The sequence below is a fragment of the Aethalodelphis obliquidens genome, unplaced genomic scaffold (assembly GCF_003676395.1).
Source record: "Aethalodelphis obliquidens isolate GAN/ISIS:26980383/991018 unplaced genomic scaffold, ASM367639v1 scaffold90, whole genome shotgun sequence".
Taxonomy (NCBI): domain Eukaryota; kingdom Metazoa; phylum Chordata; class Mammalia; order Artiodactyla; family Delphinidae; genus Aethalodelphis; species Aethalodelphis obliquidens.
Genome location: NW_020838034.1, coordinates 1,090,157 through 1,113,092, shown reverse-complemented (window position 1 = coordinate 1,113,092; position 22,936 = coordinate 1,090,157). Strand labels below are relative to the sequence as shown.

Below are 22,936 nucleotides of genomic sequence, written 5' to 3'. Positions count from 1 at the left end.
AGTCCAGGAAGCGCACAGAGTCCCAGGCAGGATAAACCCAAGGAGAAACATGCCAAGACACATAGTAATCAAATTGACAAAAATTAAAAACAAAGAAAAATTATTGAAAGCAACAAGGGAAAATGACAAATAACATACAGGGGAACTCCCATAAGGTTAACAGCTGAATGCTCAGCAGAAACTCTACAAGCCAGAAGGGAGTGGCACCATATATTTAAAGTGATGAAAGCGAGAATGTACAACCAAGATTACTCTACCTGGCAAGGATCTCATTCAGATTCGACGGAGAAATCACAAGCTTTACAGACAAGCAAAAGCTAAGAGAATTCAGTACCACCAAACCAGCCCTACAACAAATGCTAAAGAAACTTCTCTAAGTGAGAAACACAAGAGGAGAAAAGGACCTACAAAAACAAACCCATAAGAATTAATAAAATGGGAATAGGAACATACGTATCGATAATTACCTTAAACGTGAATGGATTAAATGCTCCAACCAAAAGACACAGGCTCACTGAATGGATACAAAGACAAGACACATATATATGCTGTCTACAAGAGACCCACTTCAGACCTAGGGACACATACAGACTGAAAGTGAGGGGATGGAAAAAGATATTCCATGCAAATGGAAATCAAAAGAAAGCTGGAGTAGCAATACTCATAGCAGATAAAATAGACTTTAAAATAAAGAATGTTACAAGAGACAAGGAAGGACACTATGTAATGATCAAGGGATCAATCCAAGAAGAAGATATAACAATTATAAATATATATGCACCCAACACAGGAGCACCTCAATACATAAGGCAAATGCTAACAGCTATAAAAGAGGAAATCGACAGTAACACAATAATAGTGGGGGACTTAAACACCCCACTTTCACCAGTGGACAAATCATCCAGACAGAAAATTAATAAGGAAACAAAAGCTTTAAATGACACAACAGATCAGATAGATTTAATTGATGTTTATAGGACATTCCATCCAAAATTAGCAGATTACACTTTCTTCTCAAGTACACAAGGAACATTCTCCAGGACTGATCACAACTCGGGTCACAAATCAAGCCTCAGTAAATTTAAGGAAGTTGAAATCATATCAAGCATCTTTTCCGACCACAACACTAAGAGATTAGAAATCAATTACAGGGGAAAAAAACGTAAAAAACACAAACACATAGAGGCTAAACAGTACGTTACTAAATAACCAAGAGATCACTGAAGAAATCAAAGAGGAAATCAAAAAATACCTAGAGACAAATTACAATGAAAACATGATGATCCAAAACCTATGAGATGCAGCAAAAGCAGTTCTAAGAGGGAAGTTTATAGCAATACAAGCCTACTTCAAGAAACAAGAAAAATCTCAAATAAACAATGTAAACTGACACTTAAAGGAACTAGAGAAAGAAGAACAAACAAAACCCAAAGTTAATGGGTTGGGAGTTCGGGATTAGCAGATGCAAACTTTTATATATAGAATGGATAGATAACAAGGTCCTACTGTATAGAACAGGGAACTACATCCAGTATCCTGTGATAAACCATAATGGAAAATAATATGAAAAAGAATGTACATATATGTATAAGTGACTCATTTTGCTGCACAGTAGAAATTAACACATTGTAAATCAACTATACTTCAGTAAAATAAATTATTAAAAAAAATTTCAATTGAAAAAAACACAAACCCAAAGTTAGTAGAAGGAAAGAAATCATAAAGATCAGAGCAGAAATAAATGAAATAGAAACAAAGAAAACAATAGCAAAGATCAATAAAACTAAAAGCTGGTTCTTTGAGAAGATAAACAAAATAGATAAACCTTTAGCCAGACTCATCAAGAAAAAGAGGGAGAGGATTCAAATCAATTAAAATTAGAAATGAAAAAGGAGAAGTTACAACGGACACTGCAGAAATACAAAGCATCATAAGACACTACTACAAGCAACTCTATGCCAATAAAATGGACAATCTGGAAGAAATGGACAAATTCTTAGAAAGGTATAACCTTCCAAGACCGAACCAGGAAGAAATAGAAAATATGAACAGACCAATCACAAGTAATGAAATTGAAACTCTGATTAAAAATCTTCCAACAAACAAAAGTCCAGGACCAGATGGCTTCACAAGTGAATTCTATCAAACAATTAGAGAAGGGACGAGGGGAAGATGGCGGAAGAGTAAGACGCGGAGATCACCTTCCTCCCCACAGATACACCAGAAATACATCTACACGTGGAACAACTCCTACAGAACACCTACTGAACGCTGGCAGAAGACCTCAGACCTCCCAAAAGGCAAGAACCCCCCCTACCACGTACCTGGGTAGGGCAAAAGAAAAAAAGAAAAAACAGAAACAAAAGAATAGGGACGGGACCTGCACCAGTGGGAGGGAGCTGTAAAGGAGGAAAAGTTTCCACACGCTAGGAAGCCCCTTCGCGGGCGGAGACTGCGGGTGGCAGAGGGGGGGAGCTTCGGAGCCACGGAGGAGAGCACAGCAACAGGCGTGCAGAGGGCAAAGCGGGGAGATTCCCCGTACAGAGGATCGGTGCTGACCGGCACTCACCAGCCCGAGAGGCTTGTCTGCTCACCCGCTGGGGCGGGCAGGGCTGCGAGCTAAGGCTCGGGCTTTGGTCAGAGCGCAGGGAGAGGACGGGTTGGCGGCGTGAACGCAGCCTGAACGGGTTAGTGCGCCACGGGGGGGGCCGGGAGGGAGTCCGGGAAAAGGTCTGGAGCTGCCGAAGAGGCAACAGACTTTTTCTTCCCTCTTTGCTTCCTGGTGTGCGAGGAGAGGGGATTAAGAGCGCTGCTTAAAGGAGCTCCAGAGACGCGCGTGAGCTGCGGCTAAAAGCGCGGACCCCAGAGACGGGCAGGAGACGCTAAGGCTGCTGCTGCCGCCGCCAAGAAGCCTCTGTGCGAGCACAGGTCACTATCCACACCTCCTTTCCGGGGAGCCTGTGCAGCCCGCCACTGCCGGGTTCCCGGGATCCAGGGACAACTTCCCCGGGAGAACGCACGGTGAGCTTCAGGCTGGTGCAACGTCACGGCGGCCTCTGCCGCCGCAGGCTCGCCCCGCACTCCGTGCCCCTCCCTCCCCCCGGCCTGAGTGAGCCAGAGCCCCCGAATCAGCGGCTCCTTTAACCCCGTCCTGTCTGAGCGAAAAACAGACGCCCTCCAGCGACCTACACGCAGAGGTGGGGCCAAATCTGGGAGCTGTGAGAACAAAGAAGAGAAAGGGAAATCTCTCCCAGCAGCCTCAGAAGCAGCGGATTAAAGCTCCACAATCAACTTGATGTACCCTGCATCTGTGGAATACATGAATAGACAACGAATCATCCCAAATTGAGGAGGTGGACTTTGAGAGCAAGATTTATGATTTTTTCCCCCTTTTCCTCTTTTTGTGAGTGTGTATGTGTATGCTTCTGTGTGAGATTTTGTCTGTATAGCTTAGCTTCCACCATTTGTCCTAAGGTTCTATCCGTCTGTTTTTTTTAAATTTTTTTCTTAATAATTATTTTTTAATTTGATAACTTTATTATAATTTACTCTATTTTATTTTACTTTATCTTCTTTCTCTTTCTTTTTTCCTTCCTTCCCTCCTTCCTTCCTTCCTCCCACTGTCCCTCCCTCCCTCCCTCCTTCCTGTTTCTTTCCTTTCTTTCCTCCTTTCCTTCTTTTCTTCCTTCTTTCTTTCTTTCTTTCTTCCTACTTCTACTAATTCTTTCTCTCTACTTTTTCTCCCTTTTATTCTGAGCCATGTGGATGAAAGGCTCTTGGTGCTGCAGCCAGGAGTCAGTGCTATACCTCTGAGGTGGGAAAGCCAACTTCAGGACACTGGTCAACAAGACACCTCCCAGCTCCACATAATATCAAACGGTGAAAATCTCCCAGAGATCTCCATCTCAATGCCAGCACCCAACTTCACTCAACGACCAGCAAGCTACAGTGCTGGACACCCGATGCCAAACAACTAGCAAAACAGGAAAACAACCCCACCCATTAGCAGAGAGGCTGCCTAAAATCATCATAAGTCCACAGACACCCCAAAACACACCACCAGACGTGGACCTGCCCACCAGAAAGACAAGATCCAGCCTCATCCACCAGAACACAGGCACTAGTCCCCTCCACCAGGAAGCCTACACAACCCACTGAACCAACCTTAGCCACTGGGGACAGACACCAAAAACAACGGGAACTACGAACCTGCAGCCTGCAAAAAGGAGACCCCAAACACAGTAAGATAAGCAAAATGAGAAGACAGAAAAACACACCGCAGATGAAGGAGCAAGATAAAAACCCACCAGACCTAAAAAATGAAGAGGAAATAGGCAGTCTACCTGAAAAAGAATTCAGAATAATGATAGTAAAGATGATCCAAAATCTTGGAAATAGAATAGACAAAATGCAAGAAACATTTAACAAGGACCTAGAAGAACTAAGATGAAACAAACAACGATGAACAACACAATAAATGAAATGAAAAATACTCTAGATGGGATCAATAGCAGAATAACTGAGACAGAAGAACGGATAACTGACCTGGAAGATAAAATAGTGGAAATAACTACTGCAGAGCAGAATAAAGAAAAAAGAATGAAAAGAACTGAGGACAGTCTCAGAGACCTCTGGGACAACATTAAATTCACCAACATTCGAATTATAGGGGTCCCAGAAGAAGAAGAGAAAAAGAAAGGGACTGAGAAAATATTTGAAGAGATTATAGTTGAAAACTTCCCTAATATGGGAAAGGAGATAGTTAATCAAGTCCAGAAAGCACAGAGAGTCCCATACAGGGTAAATCCAAGGAGAAATATGCCAAGACACATATTAATCAAACTGTCAAAAATTAAATACAAAGAAAGCATATTAAAAGCAGCAAGGGAAAAACAACAAATAACACACAAGGGAATCCCCATAAGGTTAACAGCTGATCTTCCAGCAGAAACTCTGCAAGCCAGAAGGGAGTGGCAGGACATATTTAAAGTGATGAAGGAGAAAAACCTGCAACCAAGATTACTCTACCCAGCAAGAATCTCATTCAGATTTGATGGAGAAATTAAAACCTTTACAAACAAGCAAAAGTTGAGAGAGATCAGCACCACCAAACCAGCTTTACAACAAATGCTAAAGGAACTTCTCTAGGCAAGAAACACAAGAGAAGGAAAAGACCTACAATAATGAACCCAAAACAATTAAGAAAATGGGAATAGGAACATACATATCGATAATTACCTTAAATGTAAATGGACTAAATGCTCCCACCAAAAGACACAGATTGGCTGAATGGATACAAAAACAAGACCCATATATATGCTGTCTACAAGAGACCCACTTCAGACCTAGAGACACATACAGACTGAAAGTAAGGGGATGGAAAAATATATTCCATGCAAATGGAAACCAAAAGAAAGCTGGAGTATCAATTCTCATATAAGACAAAATAGACTTTAAAATAAAGACTATTACAAGAGACAAAGAAGGACACTATATAATGATCAAGGGATCAATCCAAGAAGAAGATATAACAATTGTAAATATTTATGCACCCAACATAGGAGCACCTCAATACATAAGGCAAATACTAACAGCCATAAAAGGGGAAATCGACAGTAACACATTCATAGTAGGGGACTTAAACACCCCACTTTCACCAATGGACAGATCATCCAAAATGAAAATAAATAAGGAAACACAAGCTTTAAATGATACATTAAACAAGATGGACTTAATTGATATTTATAGGACACTTCATCCAAAAACAATAGAATACACATTTTTCTCAAGTGCTTATGGAACATTCTCCAGGACAGATCATATCTTGGGTCACAAATCAAGTCTTGGTAAATTTCAGAAAACTGAAATTGTATCAAGTATCTTTTCCGACCACAACGCTATGAGACTAGATATCAATTACAGGAAAAGATCTGTAAAAAATACAAACACATGGAGACTAAACAATACACTACTTAATAATGAAGTGATCACTGAAGAAATCAAAGAGGAAATAAAAAATACCTAGAAACAAATGACAATGGAGACACGACAACCCAAAACCTATGGGATGCAGCAAAAGCAGTTCTAAGAGGGAAGTTTATAGCAATACAAGCCCACCTTAAGAAACAGGAAACATCTTGAATAAACAACCTACACTTGCACCTAAAGCAATTAGAGAAAGAAGAACAAAAACCCCCAAAATTAGCAGAAGAAAAGAAATCATAAAAATCAGATCAGAAATAAATGAAAAAGAAATGAAGGACATGATAGCAAAGATCAATAAAACTAAAAGACTGGTTCTTTGAGAAGATAAACAAAATAGATAAACCATTAGCCAGACTCATCAAGAAAAAAAGGGAGAAGACTCAAATCAATAGAATTAGAAATGAAAACGGAGAAGTAACAACAGACACTGCAGAAATACAAAAGATCATGAGAGATTACTACAAGCAACTCTATGCCAATAAAATGGACAACCTGGAAGAAATGGACAAATTCTTAGAAATGCACAACCTGCCAAGACTGAATCAGGAAGAAATAGAAAATATGAACAGACCAATCACAAGCACTGAAATTGAAACTGTGATTAAAAATCTTCCAACAAACAAAAGCTCAGGACCAGATGGCTTCACAGGCAAATTCTATCAAATATTTAGAGAAGAGCTATCACCTATCCTTCTCAAACTCTTCCAAAATATAGCAGAGGGAGGAACACTCCCAAATTCCTTCTACGAGGCCACCATCACCTTGATACCAAAACCAGACAAGGATGTCACAAAGAAAGAAAACTACAGACCAATATCACTGATGAACATAGATGCAAAAATCCTCAACAAAATACTAGCAAACAGAATCCAACAGCACATTAAAAGGATCATACACCATGACCAAGTGGGGTTTATTCCAGGAATGCAAGGATTCTTCAATATACGCAAAACAATCAATGTGATAAACCATATTAACAAATTGAAGGAGAAAAACCATATGATCATCTCAATAGATGCAGAGAAAGCTTTTGACAAAATTCAACACCCATTTATGATAAAAACCCTGCAGAAAGTAGGCATAGAGGGAACTTACCTCAACATAATAAAGGCCATATATGACAAACCCACAGCCAACATCATCCTCAATGGTGAAAAACTGAAAGCATTTCCACTAAGATCAGGAACAAGACAAGGTTGGCCACTCTCACCGCTCTTATTCAACATAGTTTTGGAAGTTTTAGCTGCAGCAATCAGAGAAGAAAAGGATATAAAAGGAATCCAAATCGGAAAAGAAGAAGTAACACTGTCACTGTTTGCAGATAACATGATACTATACATAAAGAATCCTAAAGATGCTACCAGAAAACTACTAGAGCTAATCAATGAATTTGGTAAAGCTGCAGGATACAAAATTAATGCACAGAAATCTCTGGCATTCCTATACACTAATGATGAAAACCCTGAAAGTGAAATCAAGAAAACACTCCCATTTACCATTGCATCAAAAAGAATAAAATATCTAGGAATAAACCTACCTAAGGAGATAAAAGACCTGTATGCAGAAAATTATAAGATGCTGATGAAAGAAATTAAAGATGATACAAATAGATGGAGAGACATACCATGTTCTTGGATTGGAAGAATCAACATTGTGAAAATGACTCTACTACCCAAAGCAATCTACAGATTCAATGCAATCCCTATCAAACTACCACTGGCATTTTTCACAGAACTAGAACACAAAATTTCACAATTTGTATGGAAACACAAAAGACCCCGAATAGCCAAAACAATCTTGAGAATGAAAAACGGAGCTGGAGGAATCAGGTTCCCTGACTTCAGCCTATACTACAAAACTACAGTAATCAAGATAGTATGGTACTGACACAAAACCAGAAAGATAGATCAATGGAACAGGATAGAAAGCCCAGAGATAAACCCACGCACATATGGTCACCTTATCTTTGATAAAGGAGGCAGGAATGTACAGTGGAGAAAGGACAGCCTCTTCAATAAGTGGTGCTGGGAAAACTGGACAGGTACATGTAAAAGTATGAGATTAGATCACTCCCTAACACCATACACAAAAATAAGCTCAAAATGGATTAAAGACCTAAATGTTAAGGCCAGACACTATCAAACTCTTAGAGGAAAACATAGGCAGAACACTCTATGACATAAATCACAGCAAGATCCTTTTTGACCCACCTCCTAGAGAAATGGAAATAAAAACAAAAATAAACAAGTGGGACCTAATGAAACTTCAAAGCTTTTGCACAGCAAAGGAAACCACAAACAAGACCAAAAGACAACCTTCAGAATGGGAGAAATTATTTGCAAATGAAACAACTGACAAAGGATTAATCTCCAAAATTTACAAGCAGCTCATGCAGCTCAATATCAAAAAAACAAACAACCCAATCCAAAAATGGGCAGAAGACCTAAATAGACATTTCTCCAAAGAAGATATACAGACTGCCAACAAACACATGAAAGAATGCTCAACATCATTAATCATTAGAGAAATGCAAATCAAAACTACAATGAGATATCATCTCACACCAGTCAGAATGGCCATCATCAAAAAATCTAGAAACAATAAATGCTGGAGAGGGTGTGAAGAAAAGGGAACACTCCTGCACTGCTGGTGGGAATGTGAACTGGTACAGCCACTATGGAGAACAGTATGGAGGTTCCTTAAAAAACTACAAATAGAACTACCATACGACCCAGCAATCCCAGTACTGGGCATATACCCTGAGAAAACCATAATTCAAAAAGAGTCATGTACCAGAATGTTCATTGCAGCTCTATTTACAATAGTCCGGAGATGGAAACAACCTAAGTGCCCATCATCGGATGAATGGATAAAGAAGATGTGGCACATATATACAATGGAATATTACTCAGCCATAAAAAGAAACGAAATTGAGCTATTTGTAATGAGGTGGATAGACCTAGAGTCTGTCATACAGAGTGAAGTAAGTCAGAAAGAGAAAGACAAATACCGTATGCTAACACATATATATGGAATTTAAGAAAAAAAAATGTCATGAAGAACCTAGGGGTAAGACAGGAATAATGACACAGACCTACTGGGGAACGGACTTGAGGATATGGGGAGGGGGAAGGGTGAGCTGTGACAAAGCAAGAGAGAGGCATGGACATAAATACACTACCAAATGTAAGGTAGATAGCTAGTGGGAAGCAGCCGCATAGCACAGGGAGATCAGCTCGGTGCTTTGTGACCACCTAGAGGGGTGGGATAGGGAGGGTGGGAGGGAGGGAGACGCAAGAGGGAAGAGATATGGGAACATATGTATATGTATAACTGATTCACTCTGTTATAAAGCAGAAACTAACACACCATTGTAAAGCCATTATACCCCAATAAAGATGTCAAAAAATAAATAAAGTAAATGGTTCAATGGAAAAAAAAAAAAACATTTAGAGAAGAGCTAACACCCATCCTTCTCAAACTCTTCCAAAAAATTGCAGAGAAAGGAACACTCCCAAACTCATTCTATGAGGCCACCATCACCCTGATACCAAAACCAGACAGATATACTACAAAAAAAGAAAATTACAGACCAATATCACTGATGAATATAGATGCAAAAATCCTCAACAAAATACTAGCAAACAGAATCCAACAACACATTAAAAGGATCATACACCATGATCAAGTGGGATTTATCCCAGGGATGCAAGGATTCTTCAATATACACAATTCAATCAATGTGATACACCATATTAACAAATTGAAGAATAAAAACCATATGATCATCTCAATAGATGCAGAAAAAGCTTCTGACAAAATTCAACACCGATTTATGATAAAAACCCTCCAGAAAGTGGACATAGAGGGAAACTACCTCAACATAATAAAGGCCATATACGACAAATCCACAGCAAATATCATTCTCAATGGTGAAAAACTGAAAGCATTTCCTCTAAGATCAGGAAAAAGACAAGGATGGCCACTCTCGCCACTATTATTCAACATAGTTTTGCAAGTCCTAGCCATGGCAATCAGAGAAGAAAAAGAAATAAAAGAATACAAACTGGAAAAGAAGTAAAACTAACACTGCTTGCAGATGACATGATATTGTACATAGAGAATCCTAAAGATGCCACCAGAAAACTACTAGAGCTGGGCTTCCCTGGTGGCACAGTGGTTAAGAATCTGCCTGCCAATGCAGGAGACATGGGTTCAAGCCCTGGTCTGGGAAGATCCCACATGCCGAGAAGCAACTAAGCCCGTGTGCCACAACTACTGAAGCCTGTGTGCCCTAGAGCCCGTGCTCTGCAACAAGAGAAGCCACGGCAATGAGAAGCCTGCGCACTGCAACGAAGAGCAGCCCCTGCTTGCCGCAACTAGAGAAAGCCCGGCACAGCAACAAAGACCAGATGCAGCCAAAAATAAATAAATAAATATTTGGGAAAAAAAAAAAGAAAACTACTAGAGCTAATCAATGAATTTGGTAAAGTTCCAGGATACAAAATTAATGCACAGAAATCTCTTGCATTCCTATGCACTAACGATGAAAGATCATAAAGAGAAATTAAGGAAACAATCCCATTCACCATTGCAACAAAAAGAATAAAATATCTAGGAATAAACCTACCTAAGGAGGTAAAAGACCTGTACTCGGAAAAGTGTAAGACACTGATGAAAGAAATCAAAGATGACACAAACAGATGGAAAGATATACCGTGTTCTTGGATGGGAAGAATCAATATTGTGAAAATGACTATACTACCCAAAGCAATCTACAGATTCAATGCAATGCCTATCAAATTACCAGTGGCATTTTTTTTTTTTTACAGAACTAGAACAAAAAATCTTAAAATTTGTATGGAGACACAAAAGACCCCAAATAGCCAAAGCAGTCTTGAGGGAAAAAAATGGAGCTGGAGGAATCAGGCTCCCTGACTTCAGACTATACTACAAAGCTACAGTAATCAAGACAATATGGTACTGGCACAAAAACAGAAATACAGATCAGTGGAACAGGATAGAAAGCCCAGAGATAAACCCATGCACCTATGTTCAACTAATCTATGACAAAGGAGGCAAGGATACACAATGGAGAAAAGACAGTCTCTTCTCTAAGTGCTGCTGGGAAAACTGGACAGCTGCATGTAAAAGAATGAAATTAGAACACTTCCTAACACCATACACAAAAATAAACTCAAGGGCTTCCCTGGTGGCACAGTGGTTGAGAGTCCGCCTGCCGATGCAGGGGACACGGGTTCATGCCCCGGTCCGGGAGGATCCCACATGCCGCGGAGCGGCTGGGCCCGTGAGCCATGGCCGCTGAGCCTGCGCATCCAGAGCCTGCGCGTCCGGAGCCTGTGCTTCTCAACGGGAGAGGCCACAACAGTGAGAGGCCCGCGTACCGCAAAAAAAAAAAAAAAAAATGTGACCCAACTATATGCTGTCCACAAAAAGCTCGCTTCAAATATAATGACATAGTTGGGTTTAAAGTACAAAGATAAGAGGCATGCAAACATAATCAAAGGACATGGTTATATTACTATCAGATAAAATAAACATCAAAGAAAAAGCACTAAGAGAAAAATTACAGAAAGGGATATTATGTAATTATAGAAGCATCATTCCACCAAGAACACATAGTAATCCTAAATGTATATGCACCAAACAACAGAGCTGCAAAATGTAAAATGCAAAAACTAATAGAATTGAAAGGAGAACTACACAAATCCACAATTATAATTGGAGACTTCAACACCCCTTTTAACAACTGACAGAACAACTAGTCAGAAAATCAGCAAGGATATAGAACTTAACAATACCATCGACCAACAGGATCCAGTCAACATGTACAGGACACCCCACCCAATAACAGCAGAATACACATCTTTACAAGTGCCCATACAACATATACCAAGACAGACTATATCCTGGGCCATGAAATAAGTCTCAATAAGTGTAAAAGGATTCAAATCATATGAAGTGTGCTCACTAACCACAAAAGAATTAAATTAGAAATCAATAACTGAAAATATCTGGAAATATCCAAATATTTGGAAACCAAATAACACACTTCAAGAAAACTCCACACAATGAAGAAATCAAAAGGAAAATTAGAAAATATTTTGAACTCAATAAAGACATAACAAAAATGAAACTGAAAAATATCAAAATCTGTGGAATGCAAGTACACTTAAAGAGAAATTTATAGCACTAAAAGCCTATATTAGGAAATAAAATAGTTACAAATGAATGATTTCAGCTTTGATCCTAAGGGGGGAATAAAAAGAAGAAAAGCTAAAAGCCAAAGAAAACAGAACAAAGAAAGCAACTAAGAGCAGAAATCAATGATATTGAAAAAAAAAATAGAGAAAATCAATAAAACAAAGAGCTGGTTCTTTGAAAGGGTCAACAAAATTGATAAACATCCAGCAAGAATGAAAAGAAAAAGGGAAGACAGGAATTGCCAGTATCAGGAGCAAAATGGGCTATCACTACAGACCTCGCAGATATCAAAAAGATAGCAAGGGAATACCAAGAACAACTCTACACATAAATAACAAACATAAATTTCAAACAAGAAGTTTGACAACTCAGACAAAATGTACCACTTCCTCAAAAACTATAAACTATCAAAACTCACCCAATCTGAAATAGATGATTTGAAGAGCCCCATTACTGTTAAAGAAATTGAACTCTTACATTAAAAAAATCTCGGGAATTCCTTGGTGGTCAGGTCAGTGGTTAGGACTCGGTGCTGTCACGGTCGGGGGCCCAGGTTCAATCCCTGGTTGGGGACCTGAGACCTGAGATCCCACAAGCCATGCAGCACAGAAAAGAAAGAAAGAGAGAAAGAGAGAAAGAAAAAAGGAAAGGAAAGGAAAGGAAAGGAAAGGGAAGGGAAGGGAAGGGAAGGAAGGAAAGAGAGAAAGAGAGGGAGAGAGAAAGAGAGGGAGAGAGAGAGAGAGAGAGGAAGAGAGCAAGAAAGAAAAGAAAGGAAAGAAAGCAAGCAAGCAAGAAAGAAAATCTCCAAGCCCAGATGGTTTCACTGGAGAATTCTACCAAACATTTAAGAAAACTTAACACAGTTCTATATAGTCTTTTCCAAAAGGAGGGAACACTCCCCAATTCATTTTATAGGGATAGTATTACCATGATACTAAAACCAAAGATAGTACCACAAAAAACAAAAAACCTACAGATCAATATCTTTCATGAAAATAGATGCAAAAGTCCTTAACAAAGTATTAGCAAATAGAATTCAGCAATATATAAAAATAATTATACACCATGACCAAGTGGGGTTTATTCCAAGAATGCAAGGTTGGTTCAATATTTGAAAAATCAATCAAGGTAATCCATATTAACAGGCTAAAGAAAAAACATCACATGATCATATCATTCAATACAGAAAAAAGCATTTGACAAAATTCAGTATCTGTTATAAGTTGAATTATTTCCCCCCTTCAAAAAATGTATGTTGAATGCCCAACCCCCAGTACCTCAGAATGCGACCTTATTTGGAAACAGGGTCTTTATAGAGGTTAAGCAAGGTAAAACAGTCACTAGGGTGGGTCCTAATCCAATATGAGTGTTTCCTTATAAAAAGAGGAAATTTGGACACTGAGCCAGACACAGAGGGAAGACAATATGAAGACACACATGGAGAATGTTATGTGAAGACAGAAGATTGGACTGACACATCTATAAGCCAAAGAACACCAAAGATTGTTGGCAAACTGGAAGCTAGGAAGAGGCAAGGAATAATTCCCCCACAGGTTTCAGAGGGAACTTTGCCTTGCTGACAAACTAGCCTCCTTGGACTTCTAGCCTCCAGAACTGTGAGATGATCATTTTCTGTTGTTCTAAGCAGCCCAGTTTGTGGTACTTTGTGATAGCAATCCTAAGAAATTAATACAATGATTCATGATAAAAAAAAAAACCTCTCAGAAAAACAGGAATAGAGAACTTCCTCAACTTAATAAAGAACATCCATCCAAAAACCTATGATAATATCATACTTTATTGTGAAAGACTGAATGCTTTCTACACTAAAAGGATAAGGCAAGGATGTCCACTCACTACTCTAATTCAACATAGTGCTGGAAACCTAGCCCAGTACTAAGAAAAAGAAACAGAAGACGTATAGATCAGAAAGGAAAAAATAAAAGTGGCCCTGTTTACAAATGACATTATTGTCTACACAGAAAATCCTAAGAAATCTACAAAAAAAGAAAAGAAAAAAACCAAATTCCTATCACTAGTAAGTTCAGCAAAGTAACAGAATACAAGATAAATATACAAAAATCAATCGTATTTCTATATACTACCAATGAACAAGGAGACACAGAAACCAAAACTACAGTGTGACTTATAATCACTCAAATAAAATGAAATACTTAAGTATAAATCTAATAAAATATATTAGGACCTAATGTATGCTGAAAACTATACAATGTTGATTAAAGAAATCAAAGAAGGTCTAAATCAATGGAAATTTATACTGTGTTCATGGACTGGAAGACCCAACATATAATAAAGATATCAATTCTCCTTAAACTGACATATAGGTCTAATGCAATTGCTAGCAAAATTCCAGTCAAAATTTTGGTAGGCATAGATAAAACTATTCTAAAATCTATATATACAAAGGCAAAAGAAATAGAACAGCTAAAACAATATTGAAAAACAATAAAGTTGGAGGAATCACTCTACCCAATTTCAATACTTTTTATAGCTACAGTAACTGAGATAGCAGGAGGCATAGACATGTAATCAGTGAAACAAAACTGAGGACCCAGAAATGAATCCACACAAATATGTCCAACTGATTTTTTTTTTTTTTTGCGGTACGCGGGCCTCTCAGTGTTGTGGCCTCTCCTGCTGTGGAGCACAGGCTCTGGACCCACAGGCTCAGCGGCCATGGCTCATGGGCCCAGCCGCTCCGCGGCATGTGGGATCTTCCCGGCACGGGGCACGAACCCGTGTCCCCTGCATCGGCAGGCGGATTCTCAACCACTGCGCCACCAAGGAAGCCCGCTATATAACTTTTTAAAAAACAAGATAAATTCTTTGAGACCTAGGACTGGCCAAAAAGTTCTTAGACCTGACAACAAAAGCGTCATTCATAAAAGGAAAAATTGATAAACTGGACTTCACTGCTCTGAAAAAAACCCTGTTAAGAAAATGAAAAAAAACAAGCTACAGAGTAGGAGAAAACATTTGCAAACCATGTATCCAACAAAGGACTGGTATCTAGAATGCACAAAGAACTCTCAAAACTCAATGGCAAAAAAAAAAACAATCCAATTAGAAAATCGGCAAAAGAAAGAAAGAGATATTTCACCAAAGAGGATATACAAATAGTAAATAAGCACATGAAAAGGTGTTCAACATTAGGGAAATGCAAATTAAAACCATAATAAGATATCATTATATACCTATCAGAGTGGTTAAAATTAAAAAGTGACAATACCAAGGGACTTCTCTGGTGATCCAGTGGTTAAGATCCCACGCCTCCAATGCAGGGGGCACAGTTCAATCTCTGGTCAGGGAACTAAGATACCACATGCCGAGGGGTGTGGCCAAAAAAAGTGACAACACCAAATCCTGGAGGGGATGCAGAGAACTCCTCATACATTCCTAGCAGGAATGTAAAATGGTACAGCCACTCTGAAAACAGTTTGGCTGTTTCTTAAAAAAGTAAACATGCAATGACCATACCACTCAGCAATTTTAATTTTGGGCATTTATCCCAGAGAAACACACAAACTCCATACATGAATATTTATAGCAACTTTATTTGTAACAGTCAAAAACCAGAAACAATGTAGATATCCTTCAATGGGTAAATGGTTAAGCAAACTGCAGTACATCCATACCATGTAATACTACTCAGCATTAAAAAGGAATAAACTAGGGCTTCCCTGGTGGTGCAGTGGTTGAGAATCTGCCTGCTAATGCAGGGGACACGGGTTCGAGCCCTGGTCTGGAAGGATCCCACATGCCGCGGAGCAACTAGGCCCGTGAGCCGCAACTACTGAGCCTGTGCATCTGGAGCCTGTGCTCCGCAACAAGAGAGGCCGCCATAGTGAGAGGCCCGCGCACCATGATGAAGAGTGGCCCCCGCTTGCCACAACTAGAGAAAGCCCTTGCACAGAAACGAAGACCCAACACAGCAAAAATAAATAAATTAATTAATAAACTCCTACCCCCAACATCTTAAAAAAAAAAGGAATAAACTATTAGTATATGCAACAACACCTGGATGAATCTCCAAAAATTATGTTGATTGAAAAAAGCCAATCCCCAAAGGTTATATACTATATTATTTAATTCATATAACATTCTTGAAATTAAAGAAATAGAGAACAGATTAATTGCTCCAGGGGCTAAGGTGGGGATGGGGATGGGAGGGAAATGGGTGTAGCTATAAAAAGGCAACAGGAAGGATACTTGTGGTGGTGATGGAAACGCTCTGTATCGTAACTGTATCAACGTTAATACCCTGGTTGTGAAATTGTTTTGTAAGATGTTACCATTGGGGGAACTGGACAAAGGGTACAGTATTGTTTTTTACAAGTAACTGCATGTGAATCTACAATTATCTCAAAAAGAAAAGTTTAATTGAAAGAAAAAAAAAGTTCTTATCGTGCTAGCAGCATAAAAGCAGGCAGAGGCCACTGGCCAAAGTTTGCTGACCCCTTTCCTGGTTAGTTATCTTATGGCAAATATCTTCTCCCAGTTTTTGGCTTGAATTTATCTTCCTTTATATTATCTTTCAAAGAAGATAAATTCATAATTTTAATTCATCCACCTATCTTTTTTTTTTTCCAGTTAACTCTTTATGCCTTAACAAGTCTTATTCTACTCTGAGGTCCTAAAGATATTCTTGTACATTTTTGCCTAAAAGTTTTAAAGTTTTGTCTTTCACATTAAGTCTCTAGTCCATCTAGAGTATATTTTTTATTTTTTTAAAAATTTTATTTATTTATTTTATTTTTGGCTGTGTTGGGTCTTTGTTGCTGCGCACGGACTTTTCTCTAGTTGCGGTGAGCGGGGGCTACTCTTCGTTGCAGTGCGCGGGTTTCTCATTGCGGTGGCTTCTCTTATTGCAGAGCACCAGCTCTAAGCGCATGGGCTTCAGTAGTTGTGGCTTGCGGGCTCTAGAGAGCAGGCTCAGTAGTTGTGGCACACGGGCTTATTTGCTCTGTGGCATGTGGGATCTTCCCGGACCAGGGCCCAAACCCGTGTTCCCTGCATTGGCAGGCAGATTCTTAACCACTGCGCCACCATGGAAGCCCTAGAGTTTATTTCTGTGCATGAGGTAAGGCAGGGATATAATTTCGTATTTTTCTATATAAATAAGCAATTGTCCAGATTCAATAACTAAAGTGTCCATCCTTTCACCAGAGATGTACAACTCTACCAGAATAGTCAGTAGTTTCTGCATTTGCATAAGCCTCCTTTAGGGGCTCTCTATTGTATTTTATTGGTCAAACTGTCCAACCCTAGGCCAATAGTACAACGTCTTCTTATAGGGCAAGGCCTCCCATCTTTATTTTCAGGAAGAAATGTCTTAAATATTCATAGACTTTTGGTCCATATAAATTTTAGAATCAGCCTGTGGGAATTTTTATTGAAATTATACAGAATCAAAAGATTAATTTTGGGAGAATGACTCTTAAATAACTCTTATTATCTTCCTATCCATGAACATGAAACTTTTCCTATTTTAGAGTTCCTTAAAGACTTTCAATAAAGCTAAATTATTTCCCCCAGATAGGCCATGAGCACCTTTCACTGGATTTATTCCTAGGTACCTTAATTTTTAAAACTGCTGTTTGGTTTTTTTGTTTGTTTGTTTGGGGTTTTTATTTTTGCCATACGCGGGCCTCTCACTGCCGCGGCCTCTCCCGTTGCGGAGCACAGGCTCTGGACGTGCAGGCTCCGCGGCCTGCGGGATCCTCCCGGACTGGGGCACGAACCAGCGTCCCCTGCATTGGCAGGCGGACTCCCAACCACTGCGCCACCAGGGAAGCCCTAAAACTGCTCTTATAAATGGTATATTTTTAAAGTTATTTTGTTGTTTATTCATGGAAATATAAATAAAATTGATTTTTATATACCTGATATATATCCAGCTACCATGTTAAAATGTTATTTCTAATAATTTACATATTATTTAAGTTTTTCTATGTAAAGAAACATCATCTGTAAATAATGAGTTTCATTTACCCTGTTCCAATATTTATGCCTTTAACTTATTTTCCTTTCCTCACTAGATAAAACTAGACTTCCAGTATATCCTTGTCTTGTTCTTATTTTTAAAGAGAATGCTTATAATGTTTTTCTATTAAAATATTATTTTCTGTAGAGTTTTGGGAGATTGCCTTTATCAGGTTAAGAATAACCTTCTATTTCTAGCTGCTAAGAAACTTTATTTTTTAAATCATAAATTAGTAGTGAATTTTATCAAATGCTTTTGCTGTGCCTATTTAAGACGATCATATGGTGTTCACTCTTTAATCTGTTAATGTAGTGAAAGATTTATCGTTTTTCATTCTTTTTTTCTTCCTTTCTTTCTTTTTTTTTGGCTGCGCCATATGGCTTGTGGGATCTCTGTTCCCTGACCAGGAACTGAACCCAGGCTTCGGCAGTGAAAGCCCAGAATCCTAACCACTAGGCCACCAGGGAACTCCTGATTTATTATTTATCTAATATTAAGCTACTTCTGCATTTCTAGAAAAAAAATGCAACTGCCATGATGTATAATACTATCTTCATTAGCCAATACTGACTTCATTTTGCCAATATTTTGTTTAGAAACATTGCATGTGTATTCATGTGAGTGAAACCAGCCTGCAATTTTTCTCTCTTATGCTCTCCTGTCTGATTTGATATCAGGGTTATATTGGCCTCATAGAATGAACTAGCAAGTATCTCATTTATTCTTTAGAAGAATTTATATAATATTAGAATTTTCTGTTCCTTGAAAATTCAGTAAAATTTGCCTATAAAACCATCTGGGCTTGGTGTTTTCTTTATAAGAAGATTCTAAACTTTGATTCAACTGCTTTACAGATATAGGACTAGCAGTTTTTTTTATTAGTTTTGAAAATGATATACTTTAATAAATGTGTCCATTTCTTCTAAGTTTTCAAGTTTATTACCGTATTAGCTTATATTTTATTATCTGCTACATCTATAGTTATCATCTTTTTATTACTAATGTTTACCTATGCCCTTTTCTCCTTTATTCTTGATTAATCATTCCAAAGGTTTTTCTGTTTCATTAATCTCTTTAAAGAATGAAATTTTGACTTTACTGATCCCTTCTATTGTAGCTTTGTTTTTTTATGCTTCTTGTTTTCCCCCCCGGCTTTACTGAGATGTAACTGACATATAATTGTGGCTTTGTTTACAAAATTTTAAATTTTAAAAAACTTTGTTTTAAAACTTTTGTCTGGGCTTCCCTGGTGGTGCAGTGGTTGAGAGTCCACCTGCCGATGCAGGGGACACGGGTTCGTGCCCCGGTCTAGGAAGATCCCACATGCCGCGGAGCGGCTGGGCCCGTGAACCATGGCCGCTGAGCCTGCACGTCCGGAGCCTGTGCTCCGCAACGGGAGAGGCCACAACAGTGAGAGGCCCGCGTACCGCCAAAAAAAAAAAAAAAAAAAAAATTTGTCTGTTCCTTATTTGGGTTTATTTTTACTTTTTATATACTTCTTCAATCAACTCTAAGCTCATTTATTTTCATCCTGTCTTCTTTGCTCATTTAAGCATTCAATATTATACAGTTCCCTATAAGTATTGCTTTCGCTGTATCCCACAACTTTTTTTATATATAAATTTATTTATTTTATTTTTAGCTGCGTTGGGTCTTTCTTGCTGAACGCCAGCTTTCTCTAGTTGCGGCAAGTGGGGGCTACCCTCATTGCGGTGCACGGGCTTCTCATTGCGGGGGCTTCTCCTATTGCAGAGCATGGGCTCTACGCACGCAGGCTTCAGTAGTTGCTGCATGTGGGCTCAGTAGTTGCGGCTCGTGGGCTCTAGACTGCAGGCTCAGTAGTTGTGGTGCACGGGCTTAGTTGCTCCGAGACATGTGGGATCTTCCTGGACCAGGGCTCGAACCCGTGTGCCCTGCACTGACAGGCGGATTCTTAACTACTGTGGCACCAGTAGTTAAGTAGGGAAGCCCTATCCCACAACTTTTGATGAGAAAAACTTTCCTTATCGTTCAGTTCTAAGTACTTTTTTTTTGGGGGCTGTGCAATGCAGCATGCAGGATCTTAGTTCCCCGACCAGGGACTAAACCTGTGTCCCCTGCAATGCAAGTGTGGAGTCTTAACCACTGGACAGCCAGGGAAGTCTCCTAAGTACTTTTAAATTTCTCTTATGATTTCTTCTTTGACCCATGTGTTGTTTACTTAGAAATATGTTTTTAGATTTCCAAATGTATGGAGATTAGTGTTCATCTTTTGGTTACTTATTTCTAATGCAAAAGCACTGGGAATGTTCCTGAGAAATGATAGCCATCCCAAAAGGAAGAAGGCGAGCCTCTTAACACCCTTTTCTAGTACCTGGTTCTGGCATGACAGTACTCGCCCGTCCCAAATAACCCTAAAACTGGACGAACTATATGAATTAACCGTTTCTGGCACAGGCTAATGATAGTGGGTAGCAGAGAGCAGTTTGCCTGAGAAAAGGAGAGCATAGCCGGTGAGCCCACATTTACTCTGGACATTTTCCCAAACCACGGCAAAGGCAAGCAGAGCTTGGGCAGTCAGTGGCAGTCTTCCTGGGCAGAAGAAACCCAGATAAGAGTTTTGGTGCCAGGAACTTGTGAGACAGGGTACCAGAGAGAAAGGAGTCAGAGAAAAGCCCCAGAGATCTAGAGGCTGACCCCAGGTCCTTGGCCGAATCCTAGGCTGCCCGTGTGCAGGGCAAGTTCTGGGAGGCCTTCGAGAGAAGAGCTGCTGTAGAAGGTAGAGGACAGGGAGCTAAGAGAGGAATACAGGAATCAAAGATCTCACAGTGCTGGGGAGACAACAGAGTTCCGACCCGGCCAGACTGCAGAGACCTTGGTAAGCACCCTGAGACCCTCACCCTTAGGAAAAGGATTTTGCCCAAAAACTATGGCTCAAACTGAAGTATACTAATGCGAACAAAGAAAACCAACTTTAATAAGATCAGAAGGCCAGCTAGTGTTCCATTTTTGCTAGGAAAAAATAATAAACACTATTTAGAGAACATAATATAAAGTCTACAATACAACATCCATAATAGCCAACATACAATCAAAAATTACCATATTTGTAAGAAGTCTTGACCCTTAAGCAAGGAGGTAAATGTCACTAGAAGCAGAGCCACTAATGACCCAGCTGTTGGAATTGGCAGAAAATGATTTTATAACTACAGTAAGTATGTTAAAGAATATGGAAGAAAAGGTAAACAAAATGGATGAAAAGATGGAAGAGTTCAGCTGAGAAATGGGGAAAAAAGAACCAAACGGCAGTTGAAAACTACACTATCTAAAATGAAAAATGCATTAGCTGGGCTTAATAGCAGATTGGACATAACAGCAGAAACGATTAGAGATTTCCAATACAGGTCAGTTGGAAAGAGTGGGGAAGCTGTGGCCATACCTATACTGAGAGCAGTTGGCAAGGTGGCGTGAATATCTTCAGCGGCTCACAGGGCAGCTTCAGAAGAGATTGAGGGCTGGGTTCAACTGAGAGGGGTTTTGCAAGATATGACCTAGTAAGCTAAGGGAATTCAGGTCGTTTTAACTAAGGTAGTTCTAACTACGGAATCTAAGCTAAGAAGGGATGTGATGGAGCCAAGAGTGTTGAATAGTGAAGAAATGGTGAGGCAGTGGATTTTGGGTCCCAGTGTGTCTAATCATTAGACTGGGGGCTTTAGAGCCTTGCTACTCAAAATGTGGTCCCAGGACCACCTGGCACTTGTGAAAAGTCTCAGGCCCTGCCCCAGATGCACTCAATCAGTATCTCTGCAGGTGAGGCTCAGCAAGCTGTTTCCCAAGCTCAGCAGTGTTTCTGACGCTGTTCAAGTTTGAGAACTGCTCCTCCAAAGTAAGAGAGCTGCAAAGAAGGGGACAGGGGCAGAGTGGGATGCTCGAAATGGATATTTTGGAGATGTTCGGTTATGAGCAATGACAAGGTCTGAGATATAACTCAGGGAATGGGAAACTGTGACTGAGTGGAAGAAAAGATCATTAAAGATAAATGCTCTAGAAATAAGGGGCCAGGCTCTTAGATCATTCACAGGGACACAATGTGAGTGTCAGTAAGAGAGAAAGACAGTGAGTCAGAAGCTGAAGTTATCAGGGGAGCATGACAGCGAGAATGGCAGATGACTGCAACCAAGAAGGTCAGTACGTAGCATAATCTGACAGCCTGCCCTTCCAAGAGCTAGAGTTTCAGGAGAATGGAAAGAGAATAGTTTGGACTAGCAAGGGGAGCCACCTCTGACAATCTTACTGTGGTGATTCCTATCCACCTCTCAACTCCCATCTCCAACTTCTGCAGCAGTGGCTGACCTTGTTAACTGCCTGCCAACAGGCATTCTCCCTTCCCTTGCTGACAGATCCCCAAGTTTAGCAACAATGTACCTATTTTCAAATAAGCTATATTTTCCAGCCTCCTCTGCACTGAAGGTCACCAGTTGTAGTTCTCTCCAACACAACAGGAGTAGAATTGTGGTCAGGCTTCTGAGAATGCAGCTTTTATGAGGATACAGCCTCTCCACCCTCTGCCTCTCCCCTTCTTCCTGCCTGGAACTCTGATAACACCATGGAGTGCCCATACCAACCTTGGACTCCTTACCTCCTGAATTCTTCTACAGGAAAGAAAAACAAATAGCTAACTTGTTTAAGTCACTGTCGGCTGTATATATGAGGAAATCAGAACAACTCAATCGCTAACAGTTC

The 22,936-nt window shown here is 39.6% G+C and overlaps 1 protein-coding gene across 12 annotated transcripts in view; it reads right to left on the bottom strand.

The window, feature by feature from the left end:
- The window catches only part of TDRD10 (tudor domain containing 10), a 93,758-nt gene that overhangs the window by 13,648 nt on the left and 57,174 nt on the right, over nt 1-22,936 (bottom strand). The gene's annotated exons all lie outside the window — the stretch shown is intronic.